Consider the following 15189-nt stretch of genomic DNA (forward strand, 5'->3'; position numbering starts at 1 on the left):
AAGTGGCTGGTGAGTACACAGGATGTGGAAACCCCAGCCCAGCATGACAGGCTGTGGTTTGGGTAGTTCACAGCCCTTGGTGGGAATGGTGACACTGGGACACAGAGGAGCCATGCTCAGCCTCCATCTGTGAGCAGCTGCTCTTCTGCTGCCCTGCTCTTTTCGAGCAGCAAAGGGGCAGAGAGCAGGACACAGCCCTGCACTGTAGGCCTCAGGGGACATCTGATGAGTTGCATTATATTCTCCAGATCATTCTCACTTCTCTGTGGTATTACTTCTGTATTTGTGTCTAATACAACAGTGTCTGGCTGCTACTGTCTTCCAAAGATTTCCAGTTCTGGACTAGCTATGCAGAAGGAGACCCCAAGAGCCCACACCAACAATTTTTCCTGCAAGACTTCCTGCTCAGTCTTCAAAACCCAGATGCTCTGGTGGAGTTCAGATGTCCCACAGAGGTCCAATCTAAAAAGCTGAAGTGACAGGGAATCTGTCTCATCCTTAGGTAAGTTGTTCTACTGATTAATTAATTACCTTAATTGTTCTGCACCAAGAACAATTTTATTTCTCTGTAGAAATGCCTTTAGTTTCCAGCCACTGGATCTCAAGATGCCTTTGCCTGCCAGGTTAAAGAGCCTCTTCTTATTACTGCTCTGTCTGTGAAGGTATTTGCTGACCACTCTTGAGTCACCTCTTAGCCTTCCCAGGGACAGACTAAATGGATTGAATATCTGTAGTTCCCCACCCTAAGGGAGGTTTATCAGCCTCCCATCCTTCTTGCTTTTGCCTGCTGAAACCCCTCCAGTTTGTTCTTGTCCTCTTTTCCAGCTGGATGCAGCAGGGGCTTGTGCAGTTTTTCGTGTCTTCCACCACAGCTAAAGAGCTTCTGGCCATCCACTGAGCCTGGCCCTGCTCTGTGCATGCCAGGGCTGAGCTTGTCCTCAGCTGCTGCTGTGTCCAGAGTGAAGCCGAGCCCTTAATCCCTCTCTGGTGTCAAAGAAAAGGGGATAGGCAGCATGGAGAGGCCAGTACTGAGCTGGGTTTAAGCCTGTCATGGCCACAGAGTTTTTCTGCCTCTAACTTGGCATCTGCCCTGGCTCTGCAAGAAGAAAAGGGAAGTCCTGAGACAGGCAGCTGTGCTGGGCTGGGGAGGAGCGACAGGGGAGCTGGGGAGCTTGGCTGTGTTTGGAGTCTGCTCACACAGAAGTTCACCAGCTCCAAGTGAGTGTAATTGCAGAGACAAAGTAGGAGCAGCCTGAAAATCACAGGGATGGCAAAACATCCTGCCGAGGAGAAAAGGGCCTTTCCGAGGTCCTGATCCAGTGTCCGTGTGTGCTGTGCTGCCGTGTGATGTGTGAGCACTCAGCCACTCTGCTGCCAGTTAGAAATGAGAAATTTCAAGGGCTATTGAGCACTCTGTGAATTTTCACAGTGGCTCAGCGCAAAGTTATTTAGCACAGGTGTTTTGGTAATTGTGATGCATTGGGAAAATTCACAGTGCTCAATGGCCCTCAAACTTCCACCTGCTTGGTGTGGTGGTTAAGTATTAGTGCAGTGGATTATAGGATAAAATATGCAGGAGATACTTGCTGGCTGCAGGACTTTTTCTGGTACTGGTTGTACTTATTCTACGATGGGTTTGTTTATCTGATGTGTATTAGAGGACAGAACATTGTCTTCAGCAGCTCTAAAAGTTGAGTGTGTTACACCTGATGGATCTACATCCCCTCATAGGCCAGGTGAGAGCTCAGGGGAGAGGAAAGGGGTCTCTGGACCTCATCCCTGGCTGTGCTCAGCAGCACCTCTGGAGATCTGTTCTGGGGCTGCACCACTTCTGAAAATGCCCAACCATGAGGCCTGGGAAAGGGGAGAGGGAAGAAGAGGGGCCTCTGCCCACACTTTTCTAAATGTGTGCAACTGTACGGGGGCTACAAGTCCTGGGTAAGTTCTCTTTTAATTGTCACTTTCCAGGCCACCTCTGTGCTAGGAGGGGCCCTTTGGGAAGGATGCTCTGACTGTCCTTTCATGCACAAATGAATTGATGAGGCATCTTTGCAAGGATGTGATATGGCCAAGTACAAAGGATCAGAAGAAAACCTTAATTTTACTTGAGCCCTGAAAAACTCAGGCAAACAGAAATGCTAAATTGATGACGCAGGCCATGATTATAAAGTAATTAAATACAGAAAATATTGTTTTCTGCTGTCTCCTAAGCTGACTTGTTGGACCTCTCCTGCAAGCTTTGCTGGTTTTGCTGTGCCATGGATGGGCAGCTAAAGCAAAATGACCTGTGACAATGTGGGATAGCTGAGACTGTTGGCTGCTGCCATTTGCACTGCAAACTGTTTTTTCATTTTTTAGTTTTTGAATGGGTATTAGTGTTGGTGTGACCCAGCCCACTGCGGGGCTGGGGCAGCGTGATGCCAATCAATCCCAGCCCCTCCCCTGGATCGAGTTTCCCGAAGAGGCAGACTCAGAGGGTGGGTTGAGGGGCAGCTCAGAAGCCTAAGCCGCACCCCCTGGGCGGTGCCCGGGTCCAAGCCGCCTCCCCCGGTTCGGGAAAATTCCCGGTAACTCGGTTGTTCGCTGCTTCTCTGTTATAACTCCCTTCTCGGTTTACCCCAGTGGTTCTTGTTAAATTGTATCCTCCCCCTGGCTTGTAACTCATTGGTTGTTTTCCCCTTTCAGTGGGGTTTTCAAACTCCCTACAAAACTGAGGACAAGCCTCCGGGGAGGATTCCCCCCGCATTCCATCCCTTCCGAGCTTGTTCGGGTTGTGAAACTTCTCACAATAAACCTGTTAGGAGCCAGACCAGAACAGCCTCTCTCTTCCTTTGTCTCCGAGCTAACGTGAGCCGATCCCATCGGCTCCTGCCGTGTTCCCTCTGCAAAGATGCCAGCGAGCCAGCCCAGCCAGCAGCACCTTTCCTGATCCCGAAGTCGCTTCAGCAACGCACAGGAGAACGCAGCTGGACTGTCTCTGACCTGGGGCACGCCAGAGCTCGTGCCTCGAGCACCAAGAACTGCCTTATATTAGCAGTTTGATTCCCCTCCTCCCCCAGCTCTCCTCTCATATAAACACACAAAGCTGACTGGCTTTGCTCCTCCCAATCCTCTCCATATATTCACCCCAAGCCCAGTTATCATGGGAATGTGCCTGCATACAACCATTCGGCTGAAGCTTTCAAAGTCTTGCCACTTGCAAGCATTTCCAGAAGATGAAAAGCTGGTGTGCAACTAGAGAGTCCAGACATGAAATGCAAGTAGGTTTAATGGGTGGATTTTATTTTGAGCTTATTGAAATATTTCAAAATTCCTATTTCTGACAAAGTTTTAAATGGAATTTGTCTCCCCACTTTCTCCTCTCTCCCTCTCACACTTTTGTCACACTGGTTTGTACTGTTATTAACATGTAAATTAAGCTAATTTATTTAAAGTAACATCTTGACAAGTTGACAAGTGTTGCATGTGGCATGAGTTTGGACTGAGAGGCGTTTCTGTTTCCACAATTGTTATTATTCCCTGGAATGGAAAATGTGTGGCAGTGGTTGGGATGCTTATGCTGCTGCATTTTAGCCCCAGTTCCCTTGGCACTGTGCAGCTGGGGCACCATGCTGGGTGCAGCCAGCAGTGGCTGTGCAGGTTTGCTCCAGGTCCTATAAAAGCCACCAGAGGATCTGCTCAGTTGCTGCTGCTGTAATCACGTTTGGACCTGTGTGTTGCATAGCAACCCTAAATTATTAGAAGAACCCACAAAAGGCTATTAATGCTACTTATGCATAAATACGGTTTGTCTTGCTCCCATTTATGAATTGTTTTTATGCTGTTTCTCAGCCAAGTGAAGGCTTTCATCTTCCCAAACAATGAAACTCAGTTTCCAGAAGGCTGGTGGCTCTTGCTCAGTGGCACAGCAGCTGTACCTGGTCTTTTCTAGGGCAAACTCCTTGGGTTTCATTATAAGCAGGACTTTAACTTGTTGCTTATTCCTCACTGCTGACCAGGCTTAGCTCCTACTTGTGAAATGGGTTTCCTGACAAGCATTAGGAGAGGTTGTGTCTCAGGTGTGGGAGTTTCCTCATTACCAGATAGAAAGCACAGCTTGTCTGTCTTCACTTCTTCCAGAAAACATCATCCCTGAAAGCAAGCAATGTGTTTTGCCTTTTTCTCCTACACTTTGAAAACTGTCAGTACTAATTTAATTAGTTGATGCATAATCACAGGTTATAATTTCCAAGTCTAATGTATTATAATGTTGTTTATACTGATTTGGTGATTAAAGGCCTTGTCAGAGACTTTGTTTCTTTTCAAAAAGAAAAGGTATTTATCAACCTTAAAAAAAAAAACCAACAAAGGCTTTGTTGTTATGCAAATGAGACATACAAGATTAGGGAGGTTTATTTTACCTGAACAGGTATTTATGGTTATTTTCTGTATTCTTGCTGTCATTTTTATGGTCTGCAGAGCCCTTGACCTGCTCTGCAAGACAAATTCTTGCCAGGCCCAGCTCTGTCATACAGCCTGTGGCTCTGCCTAGCCTTGGCCAATGCTTATGTCCACCCAAACCCTCTTCTGCTTTACCTGGGAGCCCCATCCATCCCCAGGAGGGCTGTCCCTGGCTCTGTGCCTGCTAATGGGGTCTCTCAGAGCTTCTGTAGCATCACCCTCGTTTGCACAGGGCTGTTTCTCAGGGGTGCTCCCAATGCACTGGTCCAGCTGAAGGTTCCCAGGATGGTCAGTGCAGGCATGGGGGGGCTGTGGGACACACCACCAGTGGGTCAGCCTGTGCCTGGAGGTAAATCAGTGTGTCCAGGGACAAAAGGCCCAGTTTGGAGGCTAAGGGAGCCCCTTGATGATGCAGGAAGTGTTGGTGGGTGTGACCCTGCCTGGCAGAGAGGTGCTGTCATGGCTGAGCTGATGGGTCTTACCCAGCTGCCCTTCTCAGGGGCTATGGAGCCTCCACCAGGATTTTACCAAAGCCCACTTTATTTCTCCAGTCTCCTAGCAAAAAGGAACATCTCCACTTTGCATCACAGTTGGACTGAAGATTCAGCCAGGTGGAATGGGAGTAAGCAGCAAAAGGCAGGAGGCATCTCTGCTCTGAGCAGGACACTGTGTAAACCCTCCTGGTTTTTGGGGGGGGTCTGTTTATTTTGCATATGCTGTCCTCCAAGAGATGTCCATGGCTGCAGGCTGTGTGTCTGTTTCCTGAAAAAGCAATATATTTCTCCACCTTCCTGCTGGAGGCTTCACTGACAGTTTTCTGCAGCTGGGTGAATGACGGTGTGTGTCTGTCATCAATTCCACAGTCTGTTATTTAAATTACAAAGCTCATTCTTTGCATCAGCATATGCACAGCAAGTTAGCAATCTATGCATAAAGTCCCAGCAGGCAATGATTGTCTCCTAAGGAAGGCAGAAGGAAAGGCAGCCCACTGGATTCACAGAAATATTGCTGAATTCAGATTTGCTCCTGGAACAATTTGGTTTTCTTTCGAAGAAAGTTGGCATTAACATGGTTGAGGCTGATCATAGGTAAGCACAGTGTTGAAAATTAGGCTGCCAACACAATTACAATGTGGTGTAAAAAACCCCCAGTCTTACCAGCTTATGACCTCAGTAAAAACAAACCCCAGACCTGAACAATTATGCTAATTCCGCTTTGATTTACAGCAACGATAACCAGCAATGTGCTGCCAGAGCTGCCTGATGCGTGTGCCCAAGGAACCTGCATGGATCTCATGGGGCTTTTGGCAATGTGTTTCCTTAATGGTTCATTAAGATTTGGGTTCTGTCTAGCATAACTCCCACTTTGGGTATCTCCTCCAGCTGTGGGTAATGTGAGCCCACTGACAGCGGGGAGAATGTGGGTGTGGAGAGCTGCACCCTATGAAATAGGGTATCAGTGATCCAGGTAAGCTGGCAAAAACTTGTTATTTTTCTTTAATTGCAAGCCATAGTAGGGCTGTTCTCTCCTTAGCTTGGGCAGTGGCCAGGCAGGGAGGCAGAGGAGGCTGTTATAGCCCATTTTGCCTCTCTGGTGTAGTCTCTGCAGGACACTGCTAGCAGACAAGTTTAAGCTGTGTTGGCTCTTCCTCAAAGCCTCGAACCTCTCTGAGACCAGTCCCCTGCCCCACCAACACACCTGGGAGTGTGGTGGAGACACCATGAGCACCTCCACTCCTCCAGAGGTGCTCAGCCACCTGGATCATAGGTCTTTCTGTGGATAGAAGGCTCTTTTCACAGCAATCACTATTTACACTTTCAATTGTTAAAAAGGAGCTATAATTCAAAAGTAACTGAGCCCTCCCAGACTTTTTCTAGGTATTCCCCCAACAGAGAGTTATGAGGTCTGGCTGATTAAGCTGTCAGGGACTGAGGTGTGTGTGTGCATCTCTTTTGTTTACACACATGTGGGCTTGCATGGGCAGGGTGATGCCTGGAGGCCCTGACCTCTCTCTGGACACTCTGGGGAAGGCACCCCACAGCTCCTGCACAGACTGGGCTGGGGGTCTAACGAGTCTAACTCTCCAGCAGTGTCACCTCCTCAGGGCACCCCAGCTAAAGCCTCCCGTGCATTCTTGCCCAGTGCTGAATTTGCAGTGCTGCCCTAACCACAGTTTGTGGTCACTTGCCTCTGCAGGGTTCAGTTGTATTTGCTCTTGCTCAAATAAATCAGAGGAAGCAGCTCCTGCCCTGGAGATCCCCCAGTGCCCCTGGATGAGGAGCATTGTCCCCTGGCCAGGCTGCTGCAGCAGAGCCCACTCGCCCACCTCCACACTCGGGAGAGTGCTGAGCACGTGGACAAACCCCCCTTAATATGTTGTGAGTAATTTCAACCCTTGGAACAATTTCTGGATCCCTGGTAATGGTCTGTCTCCTTGCAGCAAAACAATTTGGGAAAGGCTGCCCTTCACTCTCAGGCTTTCAAATTACCTTTTTTTTTCCTCTGGCAGAAGGATAAAATCACAGAAATTAGTGTGATAGCTTTTGTTGTTTGGGAGTTTATGATGCAATACATATTGGCTGGTGTGAAAGTTCCCCTTGCTGGATGTAGCCCCTGTGTGCTTGCCAAGCAGTCCCTGAGCCATAGTGTTACAATGGCACATCTTAATCTAGTGAGTTTAAGCACAAACAGTTATTATTTCTAAAGAAATACATGCTATTAAGTGCTATCAAGCTTCTACAGATATTATTATAACACTGGATGGAAAGCATTAGAAAAGGCAGAACTCTCACCTGTGAAGAGGCACATAATGCAAATAAACAGAGCTGCATTTCTTTACCACTTCATTGACTCACAAACATGCAGCTTGTAGGAGTCCTTCAGGATACCCCCCTGTTCACAACTCTGTTTTATTTCCAAACACCACTAAAGGAACAGTTTTTTCCCTCAAGGTAATTGCATAACTTCCTTCTGTTTCACACTAAAAAAGCACCACGCACATCAATGGACTGCAGAGCATGTTTAGATATCTCTTACCCTTCGCTAATGATGTTTAGTAGATCAATCAGGGGGAGAGAGTAATTTATTTTTTTTCTTCCTTATAGAGGATCTTGATCTTTCTCTGAGGGAAATGACCTTGACTTGATAATGCAGCTAAACTGGGAAAGCTGTTTTGCTATTCAAACTGAATTTAGACTAGCTAAATAAATAGCAGGCAAAAGAACAAATCTTTTCCCTTAAATAAATGTAAGATATTAAGACCTGGCTTTGCAATGATTATAGTCTAATACACAGCTTGCTGAGAGGCGGTATTTTGCCCGTGTCTCTAACCTTGAATTTTCCATTCATCTCTGTGGAAATGCTTCCTTTTTACTATACATTTTGTGCATACAAAGAACAATTTAAAACTTACATGGCATGGTCAATCAGAGATACCTAACTGGCTCTTTGGAAAACATGAATTGTCCTTTTTTTTTTTTTTTTTTGTTAATACAAACGCAAAACAAGTCAGTGGCACCACATTAATCATTCAAGCCTATTGGAAAGTCTCCAAGCACCAGCTGAGTTAAAAAAAACCCCTAACAACTAAACAAAACCCCCACACACTTTGATAAGAGCCAACTGGGAATTAGATTCTTTTTTACCTCTAAGTTTCAAAAAGAACAACAACAAAAAAACAATTTGAAGAATTGGCAAGCAAACAAATTGAACTATCATGGCCGGTTGTAAGGGCCATGCTTTGGCTCTGGAGAAACAATTTATAAATATTCATTAGCCTGGGGAAACATGAAAAACAGGATTAGACTTGTTTGTGGGAGTTCATCTTTAGGGTCAATTCTAGGGTGAAAGAGGCAAGACAGGCAAATTGCAGTTTTATAACGTATTTCCCGGGACAGACAAGATCTGCAGTCTTCTCTCTTAAAAACAAAAGACAAAAAGCAACCTCAAAAGGCAGCAAAAAAGCCTTTTCATTTCCGTACACAGCAGAGATGCTGTCGCAGCTCAGGCACACCCGGTGTGCTCCCCAAGCGCTGTGGGACAGCGCTGGCTCTGGCTGTGTGTCCCCAGGGGCTCTGTGTGGCCTGTCCCCAAATGCTGGCCTGTCCCCACAGACCATGGCACGACTGCCATGCTGTGTTTGATACTTCTGAGGTTGCCTTATCCCATATTCATTGCTGGCATGTGGGATGTTCCCAGGGGTTACAGCCTGTGGTGTATTGTAGCTCTGTACCAAAATTGGAGTTTTACTGAAGGAAGATATCCCATGGTTTTGAAGCTGGCAGGGTCACTCCTGAAGTCCTTCCACACAAAATCAGTGCACAGCAGAGAGCTAATGAGCTCAGAAGGCAGATATGATGGGAAGAGCCCACAATGCTTCCAGGAACCACCTCCAGCTTGCCGGGGGAATAGAGAGCTGTGACCTCTGGCAAGATGGCCAGGAGCATGAAGACATCCATATGCCACCTATCCCAGCTAGAGGCTGAGATGAAGAGAGGTGAGTCTCAGGGAAATGCAGCCACATCCAGATGATAACCCCGTACTGTAGGACTTGGAGCCACTGCCTTCCTCTGCTTCCAGGGAAAAGGCTGGTCTTCTGTGTACTCGTGCATCCATCAGTTGCCTGTTTAGAAGGTGACATTGGTATCACCTGTTGCCAAATGTGTGTGTAATTCCTTAGCAGTTGCTCTCCACTGCTGGGATGGATGGCTGTGTGCTGCCATGAGACACACATACGGGCATTAGCAGCAGCACTGTGGAATCTGTGAGTTAGCCCCTGTGCTCATAGGAAAAGAAAAATACATCATGACTAGAACCAATGAAAAATCAGCCACTCCACTTTTCCCCCCATTGCAGCATGCGAAGTTAATCGTGTTTTAATGCCTCTAAAGTGACTGGATAAGGCATTTTAGTGACTTTATCCATCATAAGTTCAGAACAGATACACCATTTGTGATTTCTCCACTTAGAATCTTACAGTCATGCAATCACTGTATCAGGTTTGTGTGTCAAGGTTTTGGCAGCAGTGGGGCTACAAGGGTGGCTTCTGTGAGAAGCAACCAGAAGCTTCCCCAGTGTCTGATAGAGCCAAGACAGACCTGCCACTGGCCAAGACTGAGCCCATCAGTGGTGGTGAATGGTGGCAGTGCCTCTGGGATAACAAGTTTAATAAGGGCAGAAAAAACCAAATCCCTGCACAATTGCAGCTGGAGTGAGGAGTGAGCATCTGTGAGAGAAACAGCTCTGCAGGCAGCAAGGTCAGGGAAGACAGAGGGGGAGAAGGTGGTGCTCCAGGAACCAGAGCAGAGATTCCCAAACTCCAGATATCCAGCCTAACCCCCACCCAGCACAGCTTGAGGAAATTTCATCTTGTCTTGTTGCTTTTTACTTGGGAGAAGAGATGAACCCCTACCTGGTTACAACCTCCTTTCAGAGAGGGATAAAGTCTCCTCTAAGCCTCTTCTTCTCCAGGCTAAAAACCCCAGTTCCCTCAGTTGCTCCTCATCAGACTTGTGCTCCAGATCCTTCACATCTTATATTGCACAGGAATATGATCCTTAAAACCTGGTAGCTGGGACAAGGTGTTGGAGCCTCTCTGCCATTGAATTAGGACTAGGAATTACAAAACACCCCACCAGGTGTGGGTGAGGAAGTACAGTCCAAGAGTCTTGCCAGAAATTGCACCAGTTGTGTTGACAAATAGGGCAAGGATGAAGCTGAATTTAGGAAAACTGTAGCTATAAATATTTTCTGCTTTGCTATAAGTAACAAAACCGTCAAAGTAAATTGGTTATTTTCCAGGATCCAGCTGTTAAATATCGTCTTTCCCACTTCCAGTGGGAAATGCTTTGCCTTGTGGTACTCAGGATACTGTTATATTGCCTTGCATTTTCGTTCTCTTCTATGTCTGCAGAGTCATTTCCTCCATCTTTGCAGCTCCTTCTGTCATCTCTGGTGCCTTTTAATATTCCACAGTAACTCTTAGCAAAAGCACCACAGGCTGAGGGGAAATTGGGCTTTCTCCACTAGAGCCTCTCTGTGCAGGGTTTTCTGTTTGCTGATTATTATCTTGAACAAGCGGAATCCAGACAAATGAAGGGGGGGAAGGCACGGCTTCCTTTGAGCTTTTGTACCTTTCCCAGGTTGTTTTCCTCTGCTTGCTGGGTTACAGAGATACGATCACAAAGCTTTAATACTCTTGCTTTGGGGTGAAGGATTTCTAGCTCTGCAAGGTGGATTTCACTGAGCTTGATGATGTGGGAAGGCAGAGGCTGCAGGACAGGCTGTGCGGTGCTACATCTCTTCCCCATTTCGATTAGAGCTCATCATGGCTGAGTGAGGATAAGGCTGTAAGGAGTGACCAGCCACAGTATGGCAATGCCAAACAACCAATTACACTTTTATTAGAGAGGATTTAAAAAGCTCCTCTGCAGTGGGTCATTCTGAGTCTGGGTTTTATCACAATCCAGATGTCTCACAGGGGTTTGGGTACAAGAGTCACGGGAACAGCACCCCGACTCAGCCTGATGGGAGCTGCTGGTTTTGAAGGGCATATGGCTGCTGTTTTCCCTTCATGCATGGTCAGGCATTCCTGGCTACAAACAGGGAGTCTGAGCCTCATCCCTGCCTGCTCTTGCTTTAGTCTCTTGCTGTTTCCTTTTTCTTGCCCTACATTGATACTTCCTTCACACTTCTGCTGGTCCTCGATCACCAGCAGCCAGGGCATTGCAACTGTCTATATTTTAACTTAAAGTGAGTGGCATCTTTTCTCCTGGCAACAGGCTGCTTTGCTTTCTTCCCCTCTCCTTCAATAAAAAGTGACAAGTGCTCCTTCACAGAGCAGCACAATCAAAGGAGCCGCTCACAGAGAGCTGACAGTAAGTTGTGCACTGGCTGCAAACTGTTTCACTGTGGGACCGCTTAAATAGAGTTCACATCCTTCCCATCTCTCTCTCTCGTGTGACAGTGCCTTGCACCCTTTCTGATGATATCAGAGCTTATCTCATCATGGCTTATCTGAATAATCAGCTCTGGTTTTTTGAAACCATCTCAGAGGGATTTTTTGTGGCTCTGCAAAGCTCCACAATATGGTAGATGCAGCTGAGAGCTGTACAGAGGGCTTTGCTCCCTGTTCTGACACCAGCACCTTGCTAATTGCTGGGTCAATATATAAGGAGCTTTTCTGTCCATTTCAGGATGCACTGATGTGCGTCTTCAACAGCAGTTCAGGCAATCACAGACACTCTTTGCATGGAGGATCTCATCTTGCTGAGTGCCAGCGCTGCCTAGCAGCAAGGGAGCCTCTCAGCAATGCTGCAAATCAGTAATGTCTCTAGTTCTCCTCCAAATTCCCTGGAGCCTGGGAGTTTACTTCGCCCATCTTCATCTCCAGCAGTGTTCCTCAGCACTGATGGGCATCTGTTACCTGCTGTCTCAGTGCCAAGCTTTTGCCAGTGAGTGTTGAAGGCATCTTGGTTGAAAATGCTGCTGCTCCTGGTCACAAGCTGCTAAGGATCTGTGTTACCCAGGACAGCCCCACTCTCAAAGGGAGGGTTTGTCTGGCTACTTTTGGGCTGCAATGGCAGCTTTTGCAGCATGGCAGTGGATTCAGCAGAGACTATTGATGGTGGATATGGCTGTGCCCCTTTGCTCACCACGGTGGATTTGGGAAGGGCACAGGTGGGGCATAAGCTTTACGTGAAATGCATGAGTGAATTCCACTCGGGGTGAGGGTGCCATTTGTAACCTGGACTTGCAACAATTAGGAAGGGGAAGGACTGCCACAGCCATGAGTGCTGGCACAAACCAATTCCTGGTGTGGAGATGTTGGCAGGAGAGTTTGGCACTATTGCTGACAGAGCAATGCAAGGATGGAGAGTTCAGGGATGGCTTTTTCACTCATGCTTAAATCTGAGTCTGGCTAATTCCCACTAAATTTAATTTTAATTTGTTTGGACCAAGTGCATTTTAATATGAAGTATAGAGTTCAAAACTAGTCACAAAGTCTCCCACCTTTATAAGAGCAGCCATTTCATTTTGGTCTGTGTTCCTAGAGATGACCCAATAGTGTGCACTGGAATCTAGCACTTCTAGGAAGGCATTGCTCTCTATATTTCTTTGTTTTGTTTTGTTTTCTTATTTGTATCTACAGTATTGGCATAGTTTAATCCCAACTGGCAACTAAGAACCACACGACCACTTGTTCAATCCCTGCCCTGCCAAGTGTGCTGGGGAAAACTGGAAAAAAAGGTAAAACTCACATGTTGAGACAAGAACAGTTTAGTAATGGAAATAAAGTATAATAGCGATATTAACAATAATAATAACAACTTGTTGTTGTTGATGTTGTTGCTGTTTTTGTTGCTGTTGTTATGAAAAGAAAATAGGGTGTGGAATAAAAACCAGGATGATGTTATTCCAAGTGATTCACAGTACCATTTCTCACCACCCACAGATGGATGCTCATCCTGTCCCCAAGAAGCAATCAGCAGCTCTCCCAGTTAACACACTGAGCATATGGAATATCCCTTTGGCCAGGTCAGGACAGCTGTCCCAGCCACGCTCGCTCCCAGCTCCTCACACACTGGTGTGGTCACTGCCAGACCATGGGACACTGAAAAGTCCTTGATTCAGAGTAAGCACTGCTTAGCAACAGTTAAACATCAGTGTGTTACCGACATTATTCTCCTCCTAAATCCAAAACACAGCCCTGTACCAGCTACTGAGAAGAAAATTGACTCTATACCAGCTGAAACCAGGACAAGTATGTTTCAGTGAATTATTACCTTCATTGTTAGGTTACTTTTTTTACCCTGCTAATTCAAATGAATGTTGCTTTATCGAGCATAGATGTACATTGGTATGAGCAGTAGGAAGATCAGAAAACTACTTTGCAAGGATCTTCCTTCTGCTGCTGTGCTAATGGAAATGAAACGCTCTTCCTTGCAGTGGTCTGTGCAAGATAGCTGGACTTTTTAAATTTTATAATTAGTTTCTAGATGATTATCTATTAATATTTCATGCTTGATTCCATGCCAAGTCTGCTTTTGGCCAAGGTCTCTTTTGACCATCTTATTTTGCATATTAGTACTAAGCTTCTGAAGAAAACACTGCTTTTGCTGTAATCTGGGAGACTGCACTTGCTGAGCAGACTGGGGTAACAAATTGGGAACTTCAATAATTAGTCCTTCATTCCCAAAAGTCTGCTTATACAGCAACTAACCTTTAGGAATCCTCTGCAGCTCTGACACCTAATATCAAACTTACACTTTGCAACAGGACAGAGAACGTCTAATTTATGAGCTAGTGAAGTATCTTTAATTAAACACTATTTTCTAAATTTCGACTTAATTTAATTCTAATCTAACAGAAAGAAGCAATCTGAGTCCAGCTGACGATTTCCTTAAATATCACCCTTGTTATCTGGGAGACTTTGAATCAAGCAAGATAGATGGTTTTAATTTCCATGTTCTCAGTGTAACACTTGGGGTCAATGTTTGCATACTTATCATAGGCAGTTTACCATTGACAACCACTGTAATTGTTCAGCTTTTCCTTGGTGAAGACCTGATTGACTATTATGCACTGTATTTATTTTGTCTCACACTAAAATATAGATGATTGATTATTCCATTATTCTATTGACCAAGGCTGTAACAAGGTGTGACAAATATGTGCCATTAGAGTCCATAACCAGCTGTGGAAGGTGGTGCAGTCAGGTAGGAGAATTTTAATGCACACAACTCTCTGGAAAGCCTTAGCAAACTTTCAGGGCACTGTATTTAAGAGATGTTACCTGAATTAATGGTCTTCATTTCTGCTGGGTACTTTCTAAGAATGGAAAAAGAAGATAACAAGTCCTGATCTGAAAAGCTTAGAATATGATTGAGAGTCTACAGGAGTCAAGGGAAATTCTTCCAATGAGTTGCTGGGCTTTGGCAGGGTCCTGAGGGTAATCCTTCTGTTTACTTCACTGAGAGTTGTGTCAGCCCTGAAAAAAATCTCCATTTGTTAACTGCATTAAAATGTGCCGAGAAAGAAGTGTCTTCTGTCACTGATGTAGCACATTAATGTGAATTATACGCACATATCAAGGGGACTTACAGTTGGAAAGAGAAAAATCCTGTATTTTAAAGCACTTTATATGCAACTTGGTATTTGAAATGCGTAACTTAATTATCTTTGAACTTCTTTGTTGCTTCTTAAAATAAATCATATTTAATTTTCCTTTTAAATATCATGCATTGGTGGACACAGCACTGGGGATTGTGGCAACAAAATGGTGTTGAACCAGCCACTGGAAATTAGTAGTAATAAACAATGCATTTGCTACCAGTCTGTCATATTAATTAGTCTTCAGAATGTGTCAGTGCTTTTCATTTGTATTTAACGTTGCCTGAGCTTACTGCCAATTAAATACAATGTTGTTATCAACTCAACGCGCACGTGATTACATTGGATTAACGTGGTTCTTTTCTTTGATCCGCTATAATTAAAAATCAGAGTTGTGATTTTAAACAAGTGTAAAAATATAATCAATTTGTATAGCAGCTGCCTTTTTCTCCTAATATACTTTAATAACATTCACCTCCAATTAACAGCTGTGGAAGCCCTAGGCCCTTTAGCAGCCAGAGGAGACTGTAGCATTTTGGAAGCACTGGAAGAAGTCCCAGATGTATCCCTATCCTTACCTTCTGTCCAGATGTTTTGGATGATGTTTTGGAGCAGGACCTGTGACCCTTCAGCCCCCAA

The 15189-nt window shown here is 45.5% G+C and overlaps 1 long non-coding RNA gene across 1 annotated transcript; it reads left to right on the forward strand.

The window, feature by feature from the left end:
- The first annotated feature begins 2857 nt into the window (after positions 1 to 2857).
- On the forward strand, positions 2858 to 14876 carry LOC109143355. Its single transcript, XR_002043469.3, has 3 exons — positions 2858 to 3260; positions 12590 to 12687; positions 12893 to 14876. It is a non-coding gene; the product is annotated as an uncharacterized LOC109143355 (long non-coding RNA).
- The last annotated feature ends 313 nt before the right edge of the window (positions 14877 to 15189 follow it).

The sequence above is a fragment of the Corvus cornix genome, chromosome 12, assembly GCF_000738735.6.
Source record: "Corvus cornix cornix isolate S_Up_H32 chromosome 12, ASM73873v5, whole genome shotgun sequence".
NCBI lineage: Eukaryota > Metazoa > Chordata > Aves > Passeriformes > Corvidae > Corvus > Corvus cornix.